This window comes from Opisthorchis viverrini (genome assembly GCF_000715545.1).
Source record: "Opisthorchis viverrini unplaced genomic scaffold opera_v5_123, whole genome shotgun sequence".
Lineage (NCBI taxonomy): Eukaryota > Metazoa > Platyhelminthes > Trematoda > Opisthorchiida > Opisthorchiidae > Opisthorchis > Opisthorchis viverrini.
Genome location: NW_008751777.1, coordinates 1,312,839 through 1,323,334, shown reverse-complemented (window position 1 = coordinate 1,323,334; position 10,496 = coordinate 1,312,839). Strand labels below are relative to the sequence as shown.

The 10,496-nt window shown below is 47.0% G+C and overlaps 2 protein-coding genes across 2 annotated transcripts in view; one reads left to right on the top strand and one right to left on the bottom strand.

Moving 5' to 3' along the window:
• T265_06064 (hypothetical protein) overlaps positions 1-5,056 on the bottom strand; it is a gene marked incomplete at both ends in the record, with an annotated part of 24,695 nt that extends 19,639 nt beyond the window's left edge. Inside the window, one exon of the mRNA XM_009171234.1 lies at positions 5,035-5,056. The remainder of the gene's footprint in view (positions 1-5,034) is intronic.
• T265_06061 (hypothetical protein) overlaps positions 3,640-10,496 on the top strand; it is a gene marked incomplete at both ends in the record, with an annotated part of 228,146 nt that continues 221,289 nt past the window's right edge. The window contains one exon of the mRNA XM_009171231.1: positions 3,640-4,406. The remainder of the gene's footprint in view (positions 4,407-10,496) is intronic.

The window sequence follows — 10,496 nt, the reverse complement described above, 5'->3', positions numbered from 1 at the left end:
TCGTGCTCAACACATTTTTATGCATCATCATTGCCTACCATTGGACGAACAAACAAACGCTAGGTTGACACGACTTGGGAGTAAAATGTCGATGGTAGAAGATCGCTGAAATAGGACAGTATCCTCCGCGTGCAGGACAAATTGTTCCGTGTTGGTCTGAATTGGAAATCTGTGTTTTACTCTGGAGTCCATATTCTTCTATTTCCGTAATTCGAACCACATTACATCACGTCTCACTTTGTTTCATCATAGGAGGCCGATTTTGGTGTGGCTGACGCATGCCAATATTCCTCCTTATTTCATTTGGCAGTTCGTATTCTCATAACAAGGTAGGAACCCCCAAAATACGATATTGATTGGGATAGACTGTCTGAAATGGCGTTTTGACTATCATAGGCAACGAGCTAATTGGATTGTTTTCCAAAGAAGCCCGGGTGGTTGCGATTTAAAACACTCCGGGTATGATTACAAGAGCATGTTGATGACCTCCGAAAAGAGACGATGAGTGGCTTCATTGGCTATACATGAGCGAAATCACCGATATGCAGGATACCATATATTTTTGGAGTAAAACTTAAGAGTGAAGAAAGTGAAAATATTCGTCCAAGAAATAAGTTTCAGGCTTCGTTTGAGCAGACCAAAATCCTCGTTAGATAGGCAAGGAAAACGACATTATGGAATTACAAAATGAGGGAGAACATAGGGCAGTGCACAAAATTCCGCACCGAATTGTGGGAGTAACTGAATAACTGGAAGAAAAACGCCACATCTGTCTTCAGCTAGCTTCGTTCATCGAAATGATTTTCAGCAGCTATGACTCTCGTAGATGAAGATCGTTTCGTCAGTAGTTTTCTCTAGAAAGGGACACCCGTTCAGCTATAGCACCCTTTCGGTGATTAACTGCCATGCCATCAGAAGGGAGCATGGGGGCTAGGATACAGTCAGGTTGCCTAAGCCTAGACAGGATGCAGAGGTCGGGTTCGAAACACGGACCCTCCGGTCAGTACATTCGCGCTCTAATCATTGAATCATCTCACCCCAAGGACCCTATAATTCAATCACCGAGTCTTTCTCTGCATTCAGGTTAAACAAAACGTATACACCTCTCCAACAGATGGCATTCCTTCAACGAAATCACAGGACCGTGATTTACTGATGATTGGCGTGGAACTGGTGACTTTCGAGAGGCCATTCCTTCCAACGTGGGCCTTGCAAAGACCGTCTGATCAACTACTAGTTCTGATTGTAGTGTGACAGATGAGGTCAATGCACGAATCTGAAAGGCTCGGGTCATGTTTGTGAAACTGAGATACCTATGGCGTCAAAGTGGTGTATCTCTGAATCTCAAGGGACGTGAGTATCAAGCTACAGTGCGGACTGTTTTGTTGTATGGCTGTGAGAATTGGCCTGTTAGAGCAGCGGAACTGAGACATCTTCAGTTGTTCGACAATCGCTGTCTCAGGATCATAGCTCGTGTAGATTGGTGTGAGCAAATCCGTAACGAGGCAGTTAAAAGACGGGTTTCCGGTTGTGCACCCGGCACTTCCATTTAACAATGTTCCCAGCAACAGAAGCTGTGTTGGGCCATATGGGACCATTGTTTGCCGAAGAAGATGCCGTTTTCCATGCCCAATTCAGAATGGCGGAATCAAGAGGGTGGCTAACCCTTGATATAACAGGGGGCTATGATAGGAATCGCGGAGCGTTTGGGTACTGTCGGTGCTACTCGCCTACCAATTAGGAGACTGTGTAAAGACCACTGCGCCTGGTTGGAGACGCTGCAAGATATGGCTGCTTATCGATGTCAGTGGCGTTCGTATTGTCAATTTCTATCCAGATCGACTGAATGAGTGTAGACCACTGCGGTTGGAGACGCTGCAAGATATGGCTGCTTATCGATGTCAGTGGCGTTCGTATTGTCAATTTCTATCCAGATCGACTGAATGAGTGTCTGGGGGTGTGGGAATGGTCGAAATAAAGTAGCGCTAGTTCACTTCTCCCGTCCACCCTTATTCTTTTCTTGGAGGAGGAGGAGGAATTGGGATTCTTCTAAGCTTTCGATAGAACTGCTGCAAGGCTGGACGAATTCAACCCTGTTGAACTGGATACACGATTAGCTGAAGCATCGAAACTTACTGGTACGAGTTTATCGTCCTGTCCAATCTCAGTTAATTGTGTACATCCACAAGGTTCAGTTCTAGCACCTCTCCTTCACCCACTTGTAATCAACAATGATGAATTTATCACTACCGAAGTCACAACTTAGTGATCGATTTGGACGATGGACGATAATGTATATAATAATACCATTTGTTTTTTCTGAACTGTGCTGAGGTCTATTTTTAGACTAGCAGATAGTGAAAAATGCCAATGGACCATATCGATCACTTCTGGTGCTCTCAAAAATGCACCATCTCCGAAACAGTTACTAAAAATTGTCAACGGAATATAAGTTTTCAATACCGTTATTGGAATAGTTTCTCCTCCATCATTACAATACAAAGAAGTCGATTTTCTCAGATTTCATTCACGAGTAGGAGCCATACCGTCTTGCATAACTTCCATCCACTGACGGTGTCTGACTCCAAGGGATTACTTGAGCAACGTGGTCCAATTTTCCCCATTTCACACAATGATACTATGGTGACCCGTCCTGGCTGTGCGCGAGTGAAGTCCTGACCAGCGACCTAGACGTGCATCTTTCGGTCCCCTGCATTTGGTTCATTGAGGAGTCCCGGGTCTGATTGTATACCAGCATGATATGCGTAACAATTCCTTCTATCCATATTCTCACTTTCGTATCTGGGCTAGCCACCAAGTCATGTTGCTTAGCTAAAGGCAAAAGCAGGTTGTTCACTTCGAGAACATACTGTACCATTGAGTGCTGACCACGACCAAGAGTACTTCAGATGTGGTTTTCGAATATCATCAGTTGAACTTGTGAGCATGGCACATGTTCAGTGAAGATGAGAGAATCTTCTAAATGGGATTACTGCAATGCATTTAGTGGTGTTTCGTGTACAATAGGCTAAGTGACTTTACTGTGTGTAATGGGAATCAGTCGCAACTTCAGTGAGTAGATCCATTGAGTCATCTGTCGAATGTTCTAATTTGACCGTTCCGTACGTCTGACAAAAGACTGCAATTATTCAGTGGTGGCTCGCTGTTTTATGCGCCATAAGTATAGGAAGCTAATGAAGTGACGCGAGTAATCAGAGCTGATGAACGTGACTGCTATGCACTAACACTATACCGCATATACGTATCGGATAGCAGAGTTAGCGGGACAACATATTATCCCAAATCCAGTTAGAATTGAGTGAATACATTCAGCTGAAACGAAAACATTCGGGTATTGTTTCCTTCCAACCGTTAGCCTACAGAATTCTGCCAGAAAATCAATACGTAGACCTTCACAACGGCTGAACCACCGGAGAAGCTGTGACCAGACGACGGAAACAGGCAAATGTTTATTCGAACCAGACTGACGCAGACGAGCTTACTACTGGAAGCCAACGCCACGGAATGTCTGAACGTCAACCTTAAACCTAACCTAGGATTGGCTTCCAGTAACTAGGCTACGCGAGCAGCTATTGGACTAGAATTTCAAGGACAGACAAGGCGAGAGGCTATAGGCGTCTCGAAGGTCGTTATCACAACCATATTTAAACAAGTGCCCAGGGCTACCATTCAACCGAATTTTCCGTCGACTCCCCTAGTCCTGCTTCCCGCTGCGACGCACTGACAATGCCAGCCGTTGGAATCGATTTGGGTACGACATACTCGTGCGTTGGAGTGTTCCAGCATCACTGACAATGCCGTTGGAATCGATTTGGGTACGACATACTCGTGCGTTGGAGTGTTCCAGCATGGAAAAGTGGAAATCATTGCCAACGAACGATCAAATCGCACGACACCCAGCTACGTTGCGTTCACGGATACCGAACGACTGATTGGCGATGCTGCGAAAAATCAAGTCGCAATCAATCCAAGCAACACTGTGTTCGATGCGAAAAGACTGATCGGTCGGCGATTTGATGATCCATCGGTGACGTCTGACCGAAAACACTGGTCTTTCGAAGTTATCCAAGAGGGTGGTAAGCCAAAGGTCCGTGTGGAATACAAGGGGGAGGTCAAGACGTTCTCGGCAGAGGAGATATCTTCAATGGTGTTGACGAAAATGAAGGAGACAGCCGAAGCATATCTGGGTACGAAGGTGAAGGATGCTGTGATTACTGTTCCGGCTTACTTCAATGACAGCCAGCGTCAAGCGACGAAGGATGCGGGTACGATTGCTGGCCTGAACGTTTTGCGAATAATCAACGAACCGACAGCTGCTGCGATTGCTTATGGTTTGGACAAGAAGGTGGGTGGAGGTGAGCGACATGTATTGATCTTTGATCTCGGTGGTGGTACGTTCGATGTTTCCATCCTCACGATCGACGATGGTGTTTTCGAAGTGAAGTCGACGGCGGGTGACACGCATTTGGGCGGTGAGGATTTCGATAACCGAATGGTGAGTCACTTCATCCAAGAGTTTAAACGCAAGCACAAGAAGGACATTTCGGACAACAAACGTGCTGTCCGTCGCCTTCGGACGGCGTGTGAACGTGCTAAGCGCACTTTGAGTTCGAGTGCGCAGGCGAACATTGAGATTGACTCGTTGTACGAGGGTATCGATTTCTACACGTCGATCACGCGTGCTCGGTTCGAGGAACTGAATGCAGACTTGTTCCGTGGTACGCTTGACCCGGTGGAGAAGGCTTTACGCGATGCGAAGATGGACAAGAGTGAGATTCATGACATTGTGTTGGTGGGTGGTTCGACTCGAATCCCGAAGGTGCAGAAGCTGCTTCAGGATTTCTTCAATGGTAAGGAGTTGAACAAATCGATCAATCCGGACGAGGCGGTTGCGTATGGTGCTGCAGTTCAGGCTGCGATTCTCAGTGGTGATAAATCGGAAGTTGTGCAGGACTTGCTTCTGTTGGATGTGGCTCCTCTGTCGTTGGGTCTGGAGACGGCTGGTGGTGTTATGACCGCTCTGATTAAGCGGAACACCACAATTCCCACGAAGCAGACGCAGACGTTTACAACCTATTCGGACAATCAGCCTGGAGTACTGATTCAAGTGTATGAAGGCGAGCGTGCGATGACCCGTGACAATAATCTGTTGGGCAAGTTCGAGCTGTCGGGGATTCCTCCGGCCCCACGTGGAGTGCCACAAATCGAAGTGACTTTCGACATAGATGCGAACGGTATTCTGAATGTGTCGGCGGTGGACAAGAGCACGGGTAAGCAGAACAAGATAACGATAACGAATGATAAGGGTCGTTTGTCGAAGGATGAGATTGACCGTATGGTGGCTGACGCGGAGAAGTACAAGGCGGACGACGAACACCAGCGTGATCGTGTGGCAGCGAAGAACGCACTGGAGAGTTACGCTTACTCGATGAAGCAGACTGTTGAGGATGAGAAGGTGAAAGACAAGATTTCGGAGTCGGACCGTAAGTTGATCAGCGAGAAGTGTTCTGAGGTGATATCTTGGGTGGATGGGAATCAGACGGCGGAGAAGGACGAATATGAGCACAAGCAGAAGGAGTTGGAGAAGGTGTGCAATCCGATCATAACGAAGATGTACCAGGCTGCTGGTGGCGGTGGTGAGGGTATGCCTGGTGGTATGCCCGGTGGATTTCCAGGTGGATTCCCTGGTGCAGGAGGTGGAGCTGCTTCCGGTGGTGGTGCTCGTGGCCCAACAATTGAGGAAGTGGATTAATTTCTGTGGTTATGCATCCATCATTTAGTTCAACCTACATTCAATATACGATTGGTTCATTTAGCGGCTTTTCTTGTATTTGGGCTGGAGGTGTTTAAGTCTCATTAAATCTTAGTTGTCGTATTCTAAGTCGCTTAGGAGCTGCAAGAACCGCGTGCTTGTCGTGCAGTGTTTATTGCTGCCGCAGTTTTGTTCACCAATGATTTAGGGAGATGTGGTAGGCAGCTGCGCATTGGAGATGCTAGCTGATGTGATTGCTGCGTAAATATAGGGTTGTCAGTGGACTTTTAATTGGGGAGATTTGGGAGGGCAGGTATGCTTTGAAAGCAACAGCTGAGTCGAGTAAACAGGTGAGTGGTTGTGGATGTGCGGCACTTTCACGGAGCCCAGATGCCATCCCATTGGATTTTCAGGGGCGGCATCTCGCATCGGTCTGCTAGCCACCCGTAGTCCGCATGGTGTCGTGGTTCGTGGATGGCGGTGTTGCCCAGTGCATATAGCCTGGTTTCGTTTGTTATTTTGGCCTACTTACCGGCTGCCACAAGGCAGTCTTCGCCTAGCATTGTAGGTAAGGCGTTGTGTTCAGGTCGGCCATCTCACTGCTCGAATGAAATCCCGTTCGGCAGCGGTGGGCTCGACTGGTCGGGGGGGGGGGACATTGCTGTTGCTCCGTACCCTTTTTACCCGCACGCTTTGCAGCTTGTGGGCACATCTGCGCACCGAAGCAAACGGTAATGAAACGCCGCCGGTCGAAATGTAGCACACTAACATGAGGAGTTCATGAGTTATCTGGGCACTTTTGGATGTTTGGCTAACTTTGAAAGAGAAATCCATGTCGGCTGAACACGGTTATGACTCAAATCTTCCCTTAAGATTTGTTGGCTGATGTTACATTTTCCAAACGAGAAAGCAACCGTTGTTATGTGGGAAGGCTACGAAGCTAGGAGTGCAACCGTCTTTACATTTCGCCCATAGCAAGGTTTGTATAGAGTCATCCGGCCGAGAAACTCGGTCGCGAATCCAGTACATGGAACTGCGACCCATTTAAGACTATCGTTTTTCTTCCCATCCAGCATAGCTACCTCGCATCTCAGGGCACCGGCGTTTTTTGACGTCTTTTGGGCGTAAACAGTTTTTGGCGGCTTCAGACTGAAGCCACAATAAAAGAGCATTGACTGAAGACTTTGCTTACAGCCCCCCATGCGGCCCGTTTCCTCGGCCTGGCCCCTGACCGTTGCTTTAAGCTGCTGAAAGCGAAATTTGAATTAGTGCTGACGAGGTCATTTAGTGAGCCCAGACACGAGCGAATTGGTTGATATGAGTTGGCGCATAGAGTGGAACTCGTTCGAACGGTGTATCAAAAGCCTATTTGCGGTGGGTGCATACATGTGAGAAAATGTAAATATGTTCCGAGAGTTGATTGAACGGACGCAGCGGAACCTGAAGGCCTGTTCATTACAAAGACGTAGCAACAGGGCGTCTCAGAAGGCCGCCACCTTCCCATAAGCCCCACAAAAAAGGAAAAGGTGTGGGCATGGCAGAAGGGTGGTGGTGGGGTAGGTGGGGATGAAACCATAGAATCGCCGTTGTAAATGTTTCGGGCGCTCGCATTGAATGTACTAACCACAGTGGCATCAGTTTGTGACGAGGCTTCCGACATCCCTGATTCTTCGTCTTACGGCAGCACGCCAAAACCGTGGTCCATGAGCACCAAACGGGATTCCGACTGGGTAGGAACTGCACTAACCACGTCACATCGCATCAGATGTTAGAGCATTGCTATATACACAGATGGCCGACAATCTCGGCGTTTATTGACTTGATATATGCATTCGGTACTGTAAATCGGTCAGTGCTGTCAGCCACACTTGCTCAACAGTGCCCCCAGAACATTTTGGTCCCCATATTAGCATATTTCGTTGCGTGTGTGTGATGAGCTAAGAGCTTCTCTACAAAAACTTCTGTCCGACATGTATATATGCCCCATACATTCTTGTGCAAATTCGTCACTGACGAGATAATTGGGTGAACACTGGTGTTCAAATTGTTCAATCAATCTGGAGTACGCGGACGACATCGCCCACATCGCCTTTGGAGACCAAGGCGAAGCACATGCCCTGCTAAAAAGACTGACCACAGGCTTACCATCTTTTGTCATGCGCGCTGTACCCACAACATGCAAAGTCATGCTTCAGAGCATACATTCTGTGAATAAATTCCCTGCAATTTAAGAAGCACTGGAGGTATAACATACATCCGTAGGCACAGCAGTATCTGGTGAAATCAGTGTACAAATCTAAAAGGCTTGAATCATTTAGCTAGTTTGCGTCACTTGTGGCTTCAACAAGGCATCCCACCGGGTTTCAAGGATCGCATGCACCAGGCTACAGTAAGGGCCGTGTTATTGTATGGTTTCGGGACATGGCTTCTGTGTACAGATGATGTGAGGCGTCTTCGGATTCTTGACCACCAGTGTCTCAGAAGTGTTGGTGGTGTCAAATGGAGTCAACGAATTCGTAACGAGGTAATTAAAAAACCGGCACTTCAGTTTCGGGCAACATCCAGTACCATCGACTGCGATGGCTCGGCCACCACTGAGACACGGTCTGCCGAGACGAGTGTTGTTCTCTGTGCCTCTTCCAGAATGGCGCGAACTTCAGTGGACGAGGTATGACCTGGCAGAGGGGTGCGAAACAGAATATGGAGTGTGTGTGTGTTGTTCGTGTGGTCCACCCTCCAGAACGGGATCCCCGTGCCCCCTGCGCCCAGCTGGATACATCACAAAAATGACGATCATAATGCTTGCGGTAGACAAAGACCAGTTTCCTTTCTCATCCACTCTTTATCTTCTTTCCCTTTTGCCTTCAAATTGGATTAAATAAACTTTATGGTTTTTCTTGAGTGAAGCATCAATGGCATCACTGATGATGCTTTCTCTGATAATGATGGGGACTCTTAGAAAAGACGGGAAGGTCATATGTGCTCCTGCGGAATGCAGAAGCTCGTTAGCTTCGATGCTGGTCGGATGGAAAATCGCGGAACGAATGTTTCATGTGCTCGATCGATTCGGCTTTCGAGAGGCCCCCACACGCAGGCCAATGGTGATGTCGGTGTCATTATTACTTGGCTGCCAAGCGTCATTTTGTCCCCACACGCAGGCCAATGGTGGTGATGTCGGTGTTATTATTACTTGGCTGCCAAGCGTCATTTTGCGCCACGGATTTTTTGCAGTCCATGATGAGGATGGTGAGAGGTAGACTCATTCTGTGTCCCACGGATTACGCAAAGCTCCCATGTGTTGAGTCCTTACTAAAGTCATGGATATAGGAGCATAAAAGTCCAGCAACAAGAAATTGAGCTTCTAGGTGAAAATGACTACGGTAGGTCTAACCTCGTTAAACTACTCAAGATGACTGGAGAAGGTTCCCATATACAATGTCAGCAAGTCAACACGAGAGGCTGTTAGACATCCATGCGACCTACGCGTCGACAATCGCCCAATGGCTACATTAGTAATACCAAGAATGAGCATACCTACAGACTATCTGGATGCTAGGTAATGCGGAGTCTCGCGAATGCGATGACCGAAGAGATTGCAAGGTGACTGTACTGTACCCTAAATACCTGAGCATGTTTCAAGAAGAGACAAACTGACGGAGGGTAGTATCGACCTCCATGCACCGTGACGCTTCGCTGCGAAAAGCTCTCAACGGTATTCTTACCCCAATTTATCGCTGTGATTTTTGACGCGTTGATTTAAGTTTGAGACCCTAGTGAACTAAGCAACGTGAGAAGTGTTTCGAGGGAAATTCCTAACCCTCACGATTAGCAAACATTCGTAACTAGGTCCACGATCTATACATACAGAATACTTTGTGACTCAAAACACAGCACATGATAGTATCACAGATGAAATGCTCAAGGTGCCCGAATTCCAGCGAAGTACAAAAAATTGCGGTTTTAAAAGCAAAGACCTCTCAAAATTGACAGCTTATTCTGCGTTTTCATGCCTACCGACGCACTTGGAGCACATCATCATTATCAGCTGTAAGGACCACGTACTTGTCCTACAACGGTTCTAGCTGCCACATTTTCGTTCACCTATGATTTGGGAAGATGGGGTAAGTAGCTGCGCATTGAGGGGCTGTGGCTGATATCATTGGTGCACAGATACAGGATCGTCTGTGGACTTTAATTAGGGAAGGAAGGCTATGGATTGAAGGCAATGGATTGTATAGACAAGCGCTTAAGATTCACCTTTTCATCTCACTTACGTTTGTGATATGCCAAGTTACTGAACACAAGGGAAATATGCCAGTGTATATATTCATTTTATGATGCTTTAGCTTTACACCATCGTCATCGTCATAGTATTGAGTATGCCCTGGAAAGCTTAGAATTTCCTACTGGAAAACCACTGTCCATGGGATACAATGAGATGCGGGTATTGATGTTTCTCTCTTGGAGTTAAAACTGACATGAGGTAACAAGATTTGAGCACTGGTTAGTCGATGGAATGAATAGAAGCAAACAAACAAAAACATGCTGGAATGAATCTTTTCAAGAAAGCTTGGTAAACAATCGATAGTTTTCAACTGGGTAACTTTTCGGTTTTGATACAAAGGCTTCATCAGGCCCAGCGTACAGGTCAGCATATTGGCCAGATTTTAAGGCCACATATCAAATTTAGTTTGAAGTTAGGGTCAAGTTCGGGTACACTGGA